The sequence below is a fragment of the Stenella coeruleoalba genome, assembly GCF_951394435.1.
Source record: "Stenella coeruleoalba genome assembly, contig: scaffold_324, whole genome shotgun sequence".
Taxonomy (NCBI): Eukaryota; Metazoa; Chordata; class Mammalia; order Artiodactyla; family Delphinidae; genus Stenella; species Stenella coeruleoalba.
The window spans coordinates 131,112-144,724 of record NW_027646417.1 but is presented as its reverse complement, the minus strand read 5'-3'; positions in this window follow the sequence as shown (position 1 = coordinate 144,724).

The following is a 13,613-nucleotide window of genomic DNA, read 5'->3' as shown; positions in this document are numbered from 1 at the left end:
TATGTGTTTTTTCCTGAATATATTCAGGAAAAAACGCATACGCCCTTTTTGGCCAAGTGCATCATTGAGGACGTTCTGCCTCTTTTCCTATGCTTTCAATGCAATTCCAGTCTACCTCCTGAAATCGGTTTCCTGCAATTCTGCCCCGCTTTCAAGTCCTCTTGGCAGCCTTACTTCAGTATATTTTTGGACGATAGCTGTCATTTATAACACTGCAGTTTTGTGAATTACAGTGCCCCTGAGCTCCTTTCTTCAACTCGCTTTCTTGTGATCTGGCCGCAACACCGCAGGATGGCTTCAGGCCCTAATCTGGTTCCGGCACGGCACGCTGAGCCTTTGGTTATTTCCTCTTCCTGGTGGGAAATGAGAGTTAAATTTGCCCGTCCAGACACCTCCAGCTAGTCTCTCATTGGTTCTCCCTATTCCTGTTCATCTTCCGCAGAAATTGCAAACTGGGCGAAACAGGAGGTTAAAGGCGCTGACTCTCCAAGTGGGGAGAGTGTTAGTAAAGCATCTGGAATGTTGCACCCGAGTACCAGGGTACGAAAACTGAGACATATTTGAACACGTCTCCCGATCACATGGTTGATCATACTCTAGGTTCCACACGCATGTTTTAGCTGAAGGAAGAATACCTTAATCCTGGGTAGTTGAAACCCGTGGAACGGGTACCATGCAATATGACTTCAAAGGGTCTTCATTTGCTCACCGAACCTCTCCAATCCTATCACTGCTGCGTTTATGCCCCTGTACACATGCTTGATTCTCTTTCGGAGACATAGCATTCCATAGGTTTTAAGATACTTACTAGTCAGGTACATTCTTAGACGTTTAATATGCAGTGTTGAGTCCATTTCGTTGAGCAAGGAGTAGCTCTTGTCTATTCCATATTTGGCTTAGGGAACTTTATCTGTGCTCATTTCGATCTCTGGTTTTATGCAGCACCCCAACTCACCTTTCCCCTTAAGCAAGCATAAGTTGGTTTTCTAAATTTGAGACCCTGTTCTGTTCTGTAATTCAGTTCCTGTGTAGCCAAGTTTACATTCTGTGTATTACTGATATCTTATGATGTTTCTTTTTCTGTGTGACTTATTTCAGTTAGAATCATCATACCTGAATCCACTCATTGTGCTGCTAAGGGCCTGATGACATAGATTTCATTGCTGAGTGATATTGCTTTGTAAGTAAATACCACAACTTCTTTATCCATTTGTCACTTTCTGTGATGTTGAACTTGTACTGTAAACGAGGTTCTTGTAAACAGAGCCGTCCCAAACTTTGGGGTGGCTGTGTCTTTTTGATTTTAATTTCCCTAAGCTATAGGACCGTAAGTGGAAGTGCCCTAGGCTCTGTTGCTTTGTTTTTTAGATGTTTCAGGAAACACCATACACTTCTCCCGAGTGTCTGTTGTCAATTTACATCCCGCCCTTCAGCATAACAAGGCTCCCAGTTCTCCATGGCCTGTCCTGCCTTTCTGGATTTTACACTTTTTTCAGAGACCCCTTTTGACCGGCGGGTTGTGAGACTTCATTGTAGTGCAGATTTCCTTTTCATGCTTGCTTGGTTGGCCAAAAAGGGCGTATGCGTTTTTTCCTGAATATATTCAGGAAAAAACGCATACGCCCTTGTTGGCCAAGTGCATCATTGTGGACGTTCTGCCTCCTTTCCTATGCTTTCAATGCAATTCCAGTCTACCTCCTGAAATCGGTTTCCTGCAATTCTGCCCCGCTTTCAAGTCCTCTTGGCAGCCTTACTTCAGTATATTTTTGGACGATAGCTGTCATTTATAACTCTGCAGGTTTGTGAATTACAGTGCCCCTGAGATCCTTTCTTCAACTCGCTTTCTTTTGAGCTGGCCGCAACACCGCAGTATTGCTTCAGGCCCTAAACTGGTTCCCGCATGGCATGTTGAGCCTTTGGTTATTTCTCCTTCCTGGTGGGAAATGAGAGTTAAATTTGCCCGTCCAGACACCTCCAGCTAGTCTCTCATTGGTTCTCCCTATTCCTGTTCATCTTCCGCAGAAATTGCAAACTGGGCCAAACAGGAGGTTAAAGGCGCTGACTCTCCAAGTGGGGAGAGTGTTAGTAAAGCATCTGGAATGTTGCACCCGAGTACCAGGGGAGGAAAACTGAGACATATTTGCACACGTCTCCCGTTCACATGGTTGATCATACTCTGGGTTCCACATGCATGTTTTAGCTGAAGGAAGAATACCTTAAACCTGGAGAGTTGAGACCCGTGGAATGGGTACCATGCAATATGACTTCAAAGGGTCTTCATTTGCTCACCGAACCTCTCCAATCCTATCACTGCTGCATTTATGCCCCTGTTCACACGCTTGATTCTCTTTTGGAGACCTAGCAATCCATAGGTTTTAAGATACTTACTAGTCAGGTACATTCCTAGGCGTTTTATATGGGGTGTTGAGTCCATTTCGTTGAGCAAGGAGTAGCTTTTGTCTATTCCATATTTGGCTTAAGGAACTTTATCTGTGCTCATTTCAATCTCTGGTTTTATGCAGCACCCCATCTCACCTATACCCTTAAGCAAGCATAAGTTTGTTTTCTAAATTTGAGACCCTGTTCTGTTTTGGAATTCAGTTCCTGTGTAGCCAAGTTTACATTCCGTGTATTAGTGATATCTTATGATGTTTCTTTTTTTGTGTGACTTATTTCAGTTAGAATCATCGTACCTGAATCCATTCATTATACTGCTACGGGCCTAATGACATAGATTTCATTGCTGAGTGATACTGCATTGTACGTAAGTACCACAAGTTCTTTATCCATTTTTCACTTTCTGTGATATTGAACTTGTATGGTAAACGAGGTTCTTGTAAACAGAGCCGTTCCAAACTTTGGGGTGGCTGTGTCTTTTTGATTTTAAATTCCCTAAGCTATAGGACCATAAGTGGAAGTGCCCTAGGCTCTGTTGCTTTGTTGTATAGATGTTTCAGTAAACACCATACACTTCTCCCCAGTGTCTGTTGGCAATTTACATCCCGCCCATCAGCATAACAAGGCTCCCAGTTCTCCATGGCCTTTCCTGCCTTTCTGGATTTTACACTTTTTTCAGATGGCCCTTTTGACCGGGGGGAAGTGAGACTTCATTGTAGTGCAGATTTCCTTTGCAAGCTTGCTTGGTTGGCCAAAAAGGGCGTATGCGTTTTTTCCTGAATATATTCAGGAAAAAACGCATACGCCCTTTTTGGCCAAGTGCATCATTGTGGACGTTCTGCCTCTTTTCCTATGCTCTCAATGCAATTCCAGTCTACCTTCTGAAATCGGTTTCCTGCAATTCTGCCCCGCTTTCAAGTCCTCTTGGCAGCCTTACTTCAGTATATTCTTGGACGATAGCTGTCATTTATAACTCTGCAGGTTTGTGAATTACAGTGCCCCTGAGCTCCTTTCTTCAACTCGCTTTCTTGTGACCTGGCCGCAACACCACAGGATGGCTCCAGGCCCTAATCTGGTTCCGGCACGGCACGCTGAGCCTTTGGTTATTTCCTCTTCCTGGTGGGAAATGAGAGTTAAATTTGCCCGTCCAGACACCTCCAGCTAGTCTCTCATTGGTTCTCGCTATTCCTGTTCATCTTCCGCAGAAATTGCAAACTGGGCCAAACAGGAGGTTAAAGGGACTGACTCTCCAAGTCGGGAGAGTGTCAGTAAAGTGTTTGGCATGTTGCACCCGAGTACCAAGGTACGAAAACTGAGACATATTTGAACACATCTCCCGATCACATGGTTGATCATACTCTAGGTTCCACATGCATGTTTTAGCTGAAGGAAGAATACCTTAAACCTGGGTAGTTGAAACCCGTGAAATGGGTACCACGCAATATGAGTTCAAAGGGTCTTCATTTGCTCACCGAACCTCTCCAATCCTATCACTGCTGCGTTTATGCCCCTGTACACAAGCTTGATTCTCTTTCGGAGACATAGCAATCCATAGGTTTTAAGATACTTACTAGTCAGGTAAATTCTTAGGCGTTTAATATGCGGTGTTGAGTCCATTTCATTCAGCAAGGAGTAGCTCTTGTCTATTCCATATTTGGCTTAAGGAACTTTATCTGTGCTTATTTCAATCTCTGGTTTTATGCAGCACGCCAACTCACCTTTACCCTTAAGCAAACATAAGTTGGTTTTCTATATTTGAGACCCTGTTCTGTTCCGTAATTCAGTTCCTGTGTAGCCAAGTTTACATTCCGTGTATTACTGATATCTTAAGATGTTTCTTTTTCTGTGTGACTTATTTCAGTTAGAATCATCATACCTGAATCCACTCATTGTGCTGCTACGGGCCTGATGACATAGATTTCATTGCTGAGTGATATTGCTTTGTAAGTAAATACCACAACTTCTTTATCCATTTTTCACTTTCTGCGATGTTGAACTTGTACTGTATGCGAGGTTCTTGTAAACAGAGCCGTTCCAAACTTTGGGGTGGCTGTGTCTTTTTGATTTTAATTTCCCTATGCTATAGGACCTTAAGTGAAAGTGCCCTAGGCTCTGTTGCTTTGTTTTTTAGATGTTTCAGGAAACACCATACACTTCTCCCCAGTGTCTGTTGGCAATTTACATCCCGCCCATCAGCATAACAAGGCTCCCAGTTCTCCATGGCCTGTCCTGCCTTTCTGGATTTTACACTTTTTTCAGATGTCCCTTTTGACCGGGTGGAAGTGAGACTTCATTGTAGTGCGGATTTCCTTTGCAAGTTTGCTTGGTTGGCCAAAAAGGGCGTATGAGTTTTTCCCTGAATATATTCAGGAAAAAACGCATACGCCCTTTTTGGCCAAGTGCATCATTGTGGACGCTCTGCCTCTTTTCCTATGCTTTCAATGCAATTCCAGTCTACCTCCTGAAATCGGTTTCCTGCAATTCTGCCCCGCTTTCAAGTCCGCTTGGCAGCCTTACTTCAGTATATTTTTGGACGATAGCTGTCATTTATAACTCTGCAGGTTTGTGAATTACAGTGCCCCTGAGCTCCTTTCTTCAACTCGCTTTCTTGTGACCTGGCCGCAACACCACAGGATGGCTTCAGGCCCAAATCTGGTTCTGGCATGGCACGCTGAGCCTTTGGTTATTTCCTCTTCCTGGTGGGAAATGAGAGTTAAATTTGCCCGTCCAGACACCTCCAGGTAGTCTCTCATTGGTTCTCGCTATTCCTGTTCATCTTCCGCAGAAATTGCAAACTGGGCCAAACAGGAGGTTAAAGGGACAGACTCTCCAAGTCGGGAGAGTGTTAGTAAAGCGTCTGGAATGTTGCACCCGAGTACCAGGGTACGAAAACTGAGACATATTTGAACACGTCTCCCGATCACATGGTTGATGATACTCTAGGTTCCACATGCATGTTTTAGCTGAAGGAAGAATACCTTAAACCTGGAGAGTTGAGACCCGTGGAATGGGTACCACGCAATATGCCTTCAAGGGGTCTTCATTTGCTCACCGAACCTCTCCAGTCCTATCACTGCTGCGTTTATGCCCCTGTACACATGCTTGATTCTCTTTCGGAGACATAGCAATCCATCGGTTTTAAGATACTTACTAGTCAGGTACATTCTTAGGCGTTTAATATGGGGTGTTGAGTCCATTTCGTTGAGCAATGAGTAGCTCTTGTCTATTCCATATTTGGCTTAAGGAACTTTATCTGTGCTCATTTCAATCTCTGGTTTTATGCAGCACCCCAATTGACTTTTACCCTTAAGCAAACATAAGTTGGTTTTCTAAATTTGAGACCCTGTTTTGTTCTGTAATTCAGTTCCTGTGTAGCCAAGTTTATATTCCGTGTATTACTGATATCTTATGATGTTTCTTTTTCTGTGTGACTTATTTCAGTTAGAATCATCATACCTGAATCCACTCATTGTGCTGCTAAGGGCCTGATGACATAGATTTCATTGCTGAGTGATATTGCTTTGTAAGTAAATACCACAACTTCTTTATCCATTTTTCACTTTCTGCGATGTTGAACTTGTACTGTAAACGAGGTTCTTGTAAACAGAGGCGTCCCAAACTTTGGGGTGGCTGTGTCTTTTTGATTTTAATTTCTCTAATCTATAGGACCATAAGTGGAAGTGCCCTAGGCTCTGTTGCTTTGTTTTTTAGATGTTTCAGGAAACACCATACACTTCTCCCGAGTGTCTGTTGGCAATTTACATCCCGCCCATCAGCATAACAAGGCTCCCAGTTCTCCATGGCCTGTCCTGCCTTTCTGGATTTTACACTTTTTTCAGATGGCCCTTTAGACCGGGGGGAAGTGAGACTTCATTGTAGTGCAGATTTCCTTTGCAAGCTTGCTTGGTTGGCCAAAAAGGGCACATGCATTTCTTCCTGAATATATTCAGGAAAAAACGCATATGCCCTTTTTGGCCAAGTGCATCATTGTGGACGTTCTGCCTCTTTTCCTATGCTTTCGATGCAATTCCAGTCTACCTCCTGAAATCGGTTTCCTGCAATTCTGCCCCGCTTTCAAGTCCTCTTGGCAGCCTTACTTCAGTATATTTTTGGACGATAGCTGTCATTTATAACTCTGCAGGTTTGTGAATTACAGTGCCCTTGAGCTCCCTTCTTCAACTCGCTTTCTTTTGAGCTGGCATCAACACCGCAGGATGGCTTCAGGCCCTAATCTGGTTCCGGCACGGCACGCTGAGCCTTTGGTTATTTCCTCTTCCTAGTGGGAAATGAGAGTTAAATTTTCCCGTCCAGACACCTCCAACTAGTCTCTCATTGGTTCTCCCTATTCCTGTTCATCTTCCGCAGAAATTGCAAACTGGGCCAAACAGGAGGTTAAAGGCGCTGACTCTCCAAGTGGGGAGAGTGTTAGTAAAGCATCTGGAATGTTGCACCCGAGTACCAGGGGAGGAAAACTGAGACATATTTGAACACGTCTCCCATTCACACGGTTGATCATACTCTGGGTTCCACATGCATGTTTTAGCTGAAGGAAGAATACCTTAAAGCTGGAGAGTTGAGACCCGTGGAATGGGTAACATGCAATATGACTTCAAAGGGTCTTCATTTGCTCACCGAACCTCTCCAATCGTATCACTGCTGCGTTTCCGTCCCTGTACACACGCTTGATTCTCTTTTGGATACATTGCATTCCATAGGTTTTAAGATACTTACTAGTCAGGTACATTCTTAGGCGTTTAATATGCGGTGTTGAGTCCATTTCGTTGAGCAAGGAGTAGCTCTTGTCTATTCCATATTTGGCTTAAGGAACTTTATCTGTGCTCATTTCAGTCTCTGGTTTTATGCAGTACCCCAACTCACCTTTCCCCTTAAGCAAGCATAAGTTGGTTTTCTAAATTTGAGACCCTGTTCTGTTTTGGAATTCAGTTCCTGTGTAGCCAAGTTTACATTTCGTGTATTAGTGATACCTTATGATGTTTCCTTTTCTGTGTGACTTATTTCAGTTAGAATCATCGTACCTGAATCCACTCATTATGCTGCTACGGGCCTGATGACATAGATTTCATTGCTGAGTGATACTGCATTGTACGTAAGTACCACAAGTTCTTTATCCATTTTTCACTTTCTGTGATATTGAACTTGTATGGTAAACGAGGTTCTTGTAAACAGAGGCGTCCCAAACTTTGGGGTGGCTGTGTCTTTTTGATTTTAATTTCCCTAAGCTATAGGACCATAAGTGGAAGTGCCCTAGGCTCTTTGCTTTGTTTTTTAGATGTTTCAGGAAACACCATACACTTCTCCCGAGTGTCTGTTGGCAACTTACATCCCACCCATCAGCATAACAAGGCTCCCAGTTCTCCATGGCCTGTCCTGCCTTTCTGGATTTTACACTTTTTTCAGATGGCCCTTTTGACCGGGGGGAAGTGAGACTTCATTGTAGTGCAGATTTCCTTTGCAAGTTTGCTTGGTTGGCCAAAAAGCGCGTATGCGTTTTTTCCTGAATATATTCAGGAAAAAACGCATACGCCCTTTTTGGCCAAGTGCATCATTGTGGACGTTCTGCCTCTTTTCCTATGCTTTCAATGCAATTCCAGTCTACCTCCTGAAATCGGTTTCCTGCAATTCTGCCCCACTTTCAATACCTCTTGGCAGCCTTACTTCAGTATATTTTTGGACGATAGCTGTCATTTATAACTCTGCAGGTTTGTGAATTACAGTGCCCCTGAGCTCCTTTCTTCAACTCGCTTTCTTGTGACCTGGCCGCAACACCGCAGGATGGCTTCAGGCCCTAATCTGGTTCCGGCACGGTATGCTGAGCCTTTGGTTAATTCCTCTTCCTGGTGGGAAATGAGAGTTAAATTTGCCCATCCAGACACCGCCAGCTAGTCTCTCATTGGTTCTCCCTATTCCTGTTCATCTTCTGCAGAAATTGCAAACTGGGCCAAACAGGAGGTTAAAGGGACTGACTCTCCAAGTCGGGAGAGTGTTAGTAAAGCGTCTGGAATGTTGCACCCGAGTACCAGGGTACGAAAACTGAGACATATTTGAACATATCTCCCGATCACATGGTTGATCATACTCTGGGTTCCACATGCATGTTTTAGCTGAAGGAAGAATACCTTAAACCTGGGTAGTTGAAACCCGTGGAATGGGTACCATGCAATATGACTTCAAAGGGTCTTCATTTGCTCACCGAACCTCTCCAATCCTATCACTGCTGCGTTTATGCCCCTGTACACATGCTTGATTCTCTTTCGGAGACATAGCAATCCATAGGTTTTAAGATACTTACTAGTCAGGTACATTCTTAGACGTTTAATATGCGGTGTTGAGTCCATTTCGTTGAGCAAGGAGTAGCTCTTGTCTATTCCATATTTGGCTTAAGGAACTTTATGTGTGCTCATTTCAATTTCTGGTTTTATGCAGCACCCCAACTCACATTTACCCTTAAGCAAGCATAAGTTGGTTTTCTAAATTTGAGACCCTGTCTGTTCTGTAATTCAGTTCCTGTGTAGCCAAGTTTACATTCCGTGTATTACTGATATCTTATGATGTTTCTTTTTCTGTGTGACTTATTTCAGTTAGAATCATCATACCTGAATCCACTCATTGTGCTGCTAAGGGCCTGATGACACAGATTTCATTGCTGAGTGATATTGCTTTGTAAGTAAATACCACAACTTCTTTATCCATTTTTCATTTTCTGCGATGTTGAACTTGTACTGTAAACGAGGTTCTTGTAAACAGAGGCGTCCCAAACTTTGGGGTGGCTGTGTCTTTTTGATTTTAATTTCCCTAAGCTATAGGACCGTAAGTGGAAGTGCCCTAGGCTCTGTTGCTTTGTTTTTTAGATGTTTCAGGAAACACCATACACTTCTCCCTAGTGTGTGTTGGCAATTTACATCCCGCCCTTCAGCAAAACAAGGCTCCCAGGTCTCCATGGCCTGTCCTGCCTTTCTGGATTTTACACTTTTTTCAGAGGCCCCTTTTGATCGGGGGGTTGTCAGACTTCATTGTAGTGCAGATTTCCTTTGCAAGCTTGCTTGGTTGGCCAAAAAGGGCGTATGCGTTTTTTCCTGAATATATTCAGGAAAAAACGCATACGCCCTTTTTGGCCAAGTGCATCATTGTGGACGTTCTGCCTCTTTTCCTATGCTTTCAATGCAATTCCAGTCTACCTCCTGAAATCGGTTTCCTGCAATTCTGCCCCGCTTTCAAGTCCTCTTGACAGCCTTACTTCAGTATATTTTTGGACGATAGCTGTCATTTATAACTCTGCAGGTTTGTGAATTACAGTGCCCCTGAGCTCCTTTCTTCAACTCGCTTTCTTGTGAGCTGGCCGCAACACCGCAGGATGGCTTCAGGCCCTAATCTGGTTCCGGCACGGCACGCTGAGTCATTGGTTATTTCCTCTTCCTGGTGGGAAATGAGAGTTAAATTTGCCCGTCCAGACACCTCCAGCTAGTCTCTCATTGGTTCTCGCTATTCCTGTTCATCTTCCGCAGAAATTGCAAACTGGGCCAAACAGGAGGTTAAAGGCGCTGACTCTCCAAGTGGGGAGAGTGTTAGTAAAGCGTCTGGAATGTTGCACCCGAGTACCAGGGGAGGAAAACTGAGACATATTTGAACACGTCTCCCGTTCACATGGTTGATCATACTCTGGGTTCCACATGCATGTTTTAGCTGAAGGAAGAATACCTTAAACCTGGAGAGTTGAGACCCGTGTAATGGGTACCATGCAATATGACTTCAAAGGGTCTTCATTTGCTCACCGAACCTCTCCAATCCTATCACTGCTGCGTTTATGCCCCTGTACACACGCTTGATTCTCTTTTGGAGACATAGCAATCCATAGGTTTTAAGATACTTACTAGTCAGGTACATTCTTAGGCGTTTAATATGGGGTGTTGAGTCCATTTCGTTGAGCAAGGAGTAGCTCTTGTCTATTCCATATTTGGCTTAAGGAACTTTATCTGTGCTCATTTCGATCTCTGGTTTTATACAGCACCCCAACTCACCTTTCCCCTTAAGCAAGCATAAGTTGGTTTTCTAAATTTGAGACCCTGTTCTGTTTTGGAATGCAGTTCCTGTGTAGCCAAGTTTACATTCCGTGTATTAGTGATATCTTATGATGTTTCTTTTTCTGTGTGACTTATTTCAGTTAGAATCATCGTACCTGAATCCACTCATTATGCTGCTACGGGCCTGATGACATAGATTTCATTGCTGAGTGATACTGCATTGTACGTAAGTACCACAAGTTCTTTATCCATTTTTCACTTTCTGTGATATTGAACTTGTACGGTAAACGAGGTTCTTGTAAACGGAGGCGTCCCAAACTTTGGGGTGGCTGTGTCTTTTTGATTTTAATTTCCCTAAGCTATAGGACCATAAGTGGAAGTGCCCAAGGCTCTGTTGCTTTGTTTTTTAGATGTTTCAGGAAACACCATACACTTCTCCTGAGTGTCTGTTGGCAATTTACATCCCGCCCATCAGCATAACAAGGCTCCCAGTTCTCAATGGCCTGTTGCCTTTCTGCATTTTACACTTTTTTCAGATGGCCCTTTTGACCGGGGGGAAGTGAGACTTCATTGTAGTGCAGATTTCCTTTGCAAGCTTGCTTGGTTGGCCAAAAAGGGCGTATGCGCTTTTTCCTGAATATATTCAGGAAGAAACGCATACGCACTTTTTGGCCAAGTGCATCATTGTGGACGTTCTGCCTCTTTTCCTATGCTTTCAATGCAATTCCAGTCTACCTCCTGAAATCGGTTTCCTGCAATTCTGCCCTGCTTTCAAGTCCTCTTGGCAGCCTTACTTCAGTCTATTTTTGGATGATAGCTGTCATTTATAACTCTGCAGTTTTGTGAATTACAGTGCCCCTGAGCTCCTTTCTTCAACTCGCTTTCTTGTGACCTGGCCGCAACACCGCAGGATGGCTTCAGGCCCTAATCTGTTTCCGGCCCGGCATGCTGAGCCTTTGGTTAATTCCTCTTCCTGGTGGGAAATGAGAGTTAAATTTGCCCGTCCAGACACCTCCAGCTAGTCTCTCATTGGTTCTCGCTATTCCTGTTCATCTTCCGCAGAAATTGCAAACTGGGCCAAACAGGAGGTTAAAGGGACTGACTCTCAAAGTCGGGAGAGTGTTAGTAAAGCGTCTGGAATGTTGCACCCGAGTACCAGGGTACGAAAACTGAGACATATTTGAACACGTCTCCCAATCACATGGTTGATCATACTCTAGGTTCCACATGCATGTTTTAGCTGAAGGAAGAATACCTTAAACCTGGGTATTTGAAACCCGTGTAATGGGTACCATGCAATATGACTTCAAAGGGTCTTCATTTGCTCACGAACCTCTCCAATCCTATCACTGCTGCATTTATGCCCCTGTACACATGCTTGATTCTCTTTCGGAGACATAGCAATCTATAGGTTTTAAGATACTTACTAGTCAGGTACATTCTTAGGCGTTTAATATGCGGTGTTGACTCCATTTCGTTGAGCAAGGAGTAGCTCTTGTCTATTCCATATTTGGCTTAAGGAACTTTATCTGTGCTCATTTCAATCTCTGGTTTTATGCAGCACCCCAACTCACCTTTCCCCTTAAGCAGGCATAAGTTAGTTTTCTAAATTTGAGAACCTGTTCTGTTCTGTAATTCAGTTCCTGTGTAGCCAAGTTTACATTCCTTGTATTACTGATATCTTATGATGTTTCTTTTTCTGTGTGACTTATTTCAGTTAGAATCATCATACCTGAATCCACTCATTGTGCTGCTAAGGGCCTGATGACACAGATTTCATTGCTGAGTGATATTGCTTTGTAAGTAAATACCACAACTTCTTTATCCATTTTTCACTTTCTGCGATGTTGAACTTGTACTGTAAACGAGGTTCTTGTAAACAGAGCCGTTCCAAACTTTGGGGTGGCTGTGTCTTTTTCATTTTAATTTCCCTAAGCTATAGGACCATAAGTGGAAGTGCCCTAGGCTCTGTTGCTTTGTTTTTTAGTTGTTTCAGGAAACACCATACACTTCTCCCAAGTGGTTCTTGGCAATTTACATCCCGCCCATCAGCATAACAAGGCTCCCAGTTCTCCATGGCCTGTCCTGCCTTTCTGGATTTTACACTTTTTTCAGATGGCCCTTTTGACCGGGGGGAAGTGAGACTTCATTGTAGTGCAGATTTCCTTTGCAAGCTTGCTTGGTTGACCAAAAAGGGCACATGCATTTCTTCATGAATATATTCAGGAAAAAAAGCATATGCCCTTTTTGGCCAAGTGCATCATTGTGGACGTTCTCCCTCTTTCCCTATGCTTTCAATGCAATTCCAGTCTACCTCCTGAAATCGGTTTCCTGCAATTCTGCCCCGCTTTCAAGTCCTCTTGGCAGCCTTACTTCAGTCTATTTTTGGACGATAGCTGTCATTTATAACTCTGCAGGTTTGTGAATTACAGTGCCCCTGAGCTCCTTTCTTCAACTCGCTTTCTTGTGACCTGGCCGCAACACCGCAGGATGCCTTCAGGCCCTAATCTGGTTCTGGCACGGCATGATGAGCCTTTGGTTAATTCCTCTTCCTGGTGGGAAATGAGAGTTAAATTTGCCCGTCCAGACACCTCCAGCTAGCCTCTCATTGGTTCTCGCTATTCCTGTTCATCTTCCGCAGAAATCGCAAACTGGGCCAAACAGGAGGTTAAAGGGACTGACTCTCCAAGTCGGGAGAGTGTTAGGAAAGCGTCTGGAATGTTGCACCCGAGTACCAGGGGAGGAAAACTGAGACATATTTGAACACGTCTCCCGTTCACATGGTTGATCATACTCTGGGTTCCACATGCATGTTTTAGCTGAAGGAAGAATACCTTAAAACTGGAGAGTTGAAACCCGTGGAATGGGTACCATGCAATATGACTTCAAAGGGTCTTCATTTGCTCACCGAACCTCTCCAATCCTATTACTGCTGCGTTTATGCCCCTGTACACACGCTTGATTCTCTTTTGGAAACATAGCAATCCATAGGTTTTAAGATACTTACTAGTCATGTACATTCTTAGGCGTTTAATATGGGGGTTTGAGTCCATTTCGTTGAGCAAGGAGTAGCTCTTGTCTATTCCATATTTGGCTTAAGGAACTTTATCTGTGCTCATTTCAATCTCTGGTTTTATGCAGCACCCCAACTCACCTTTCCCCTTAAGCAAGCATAAG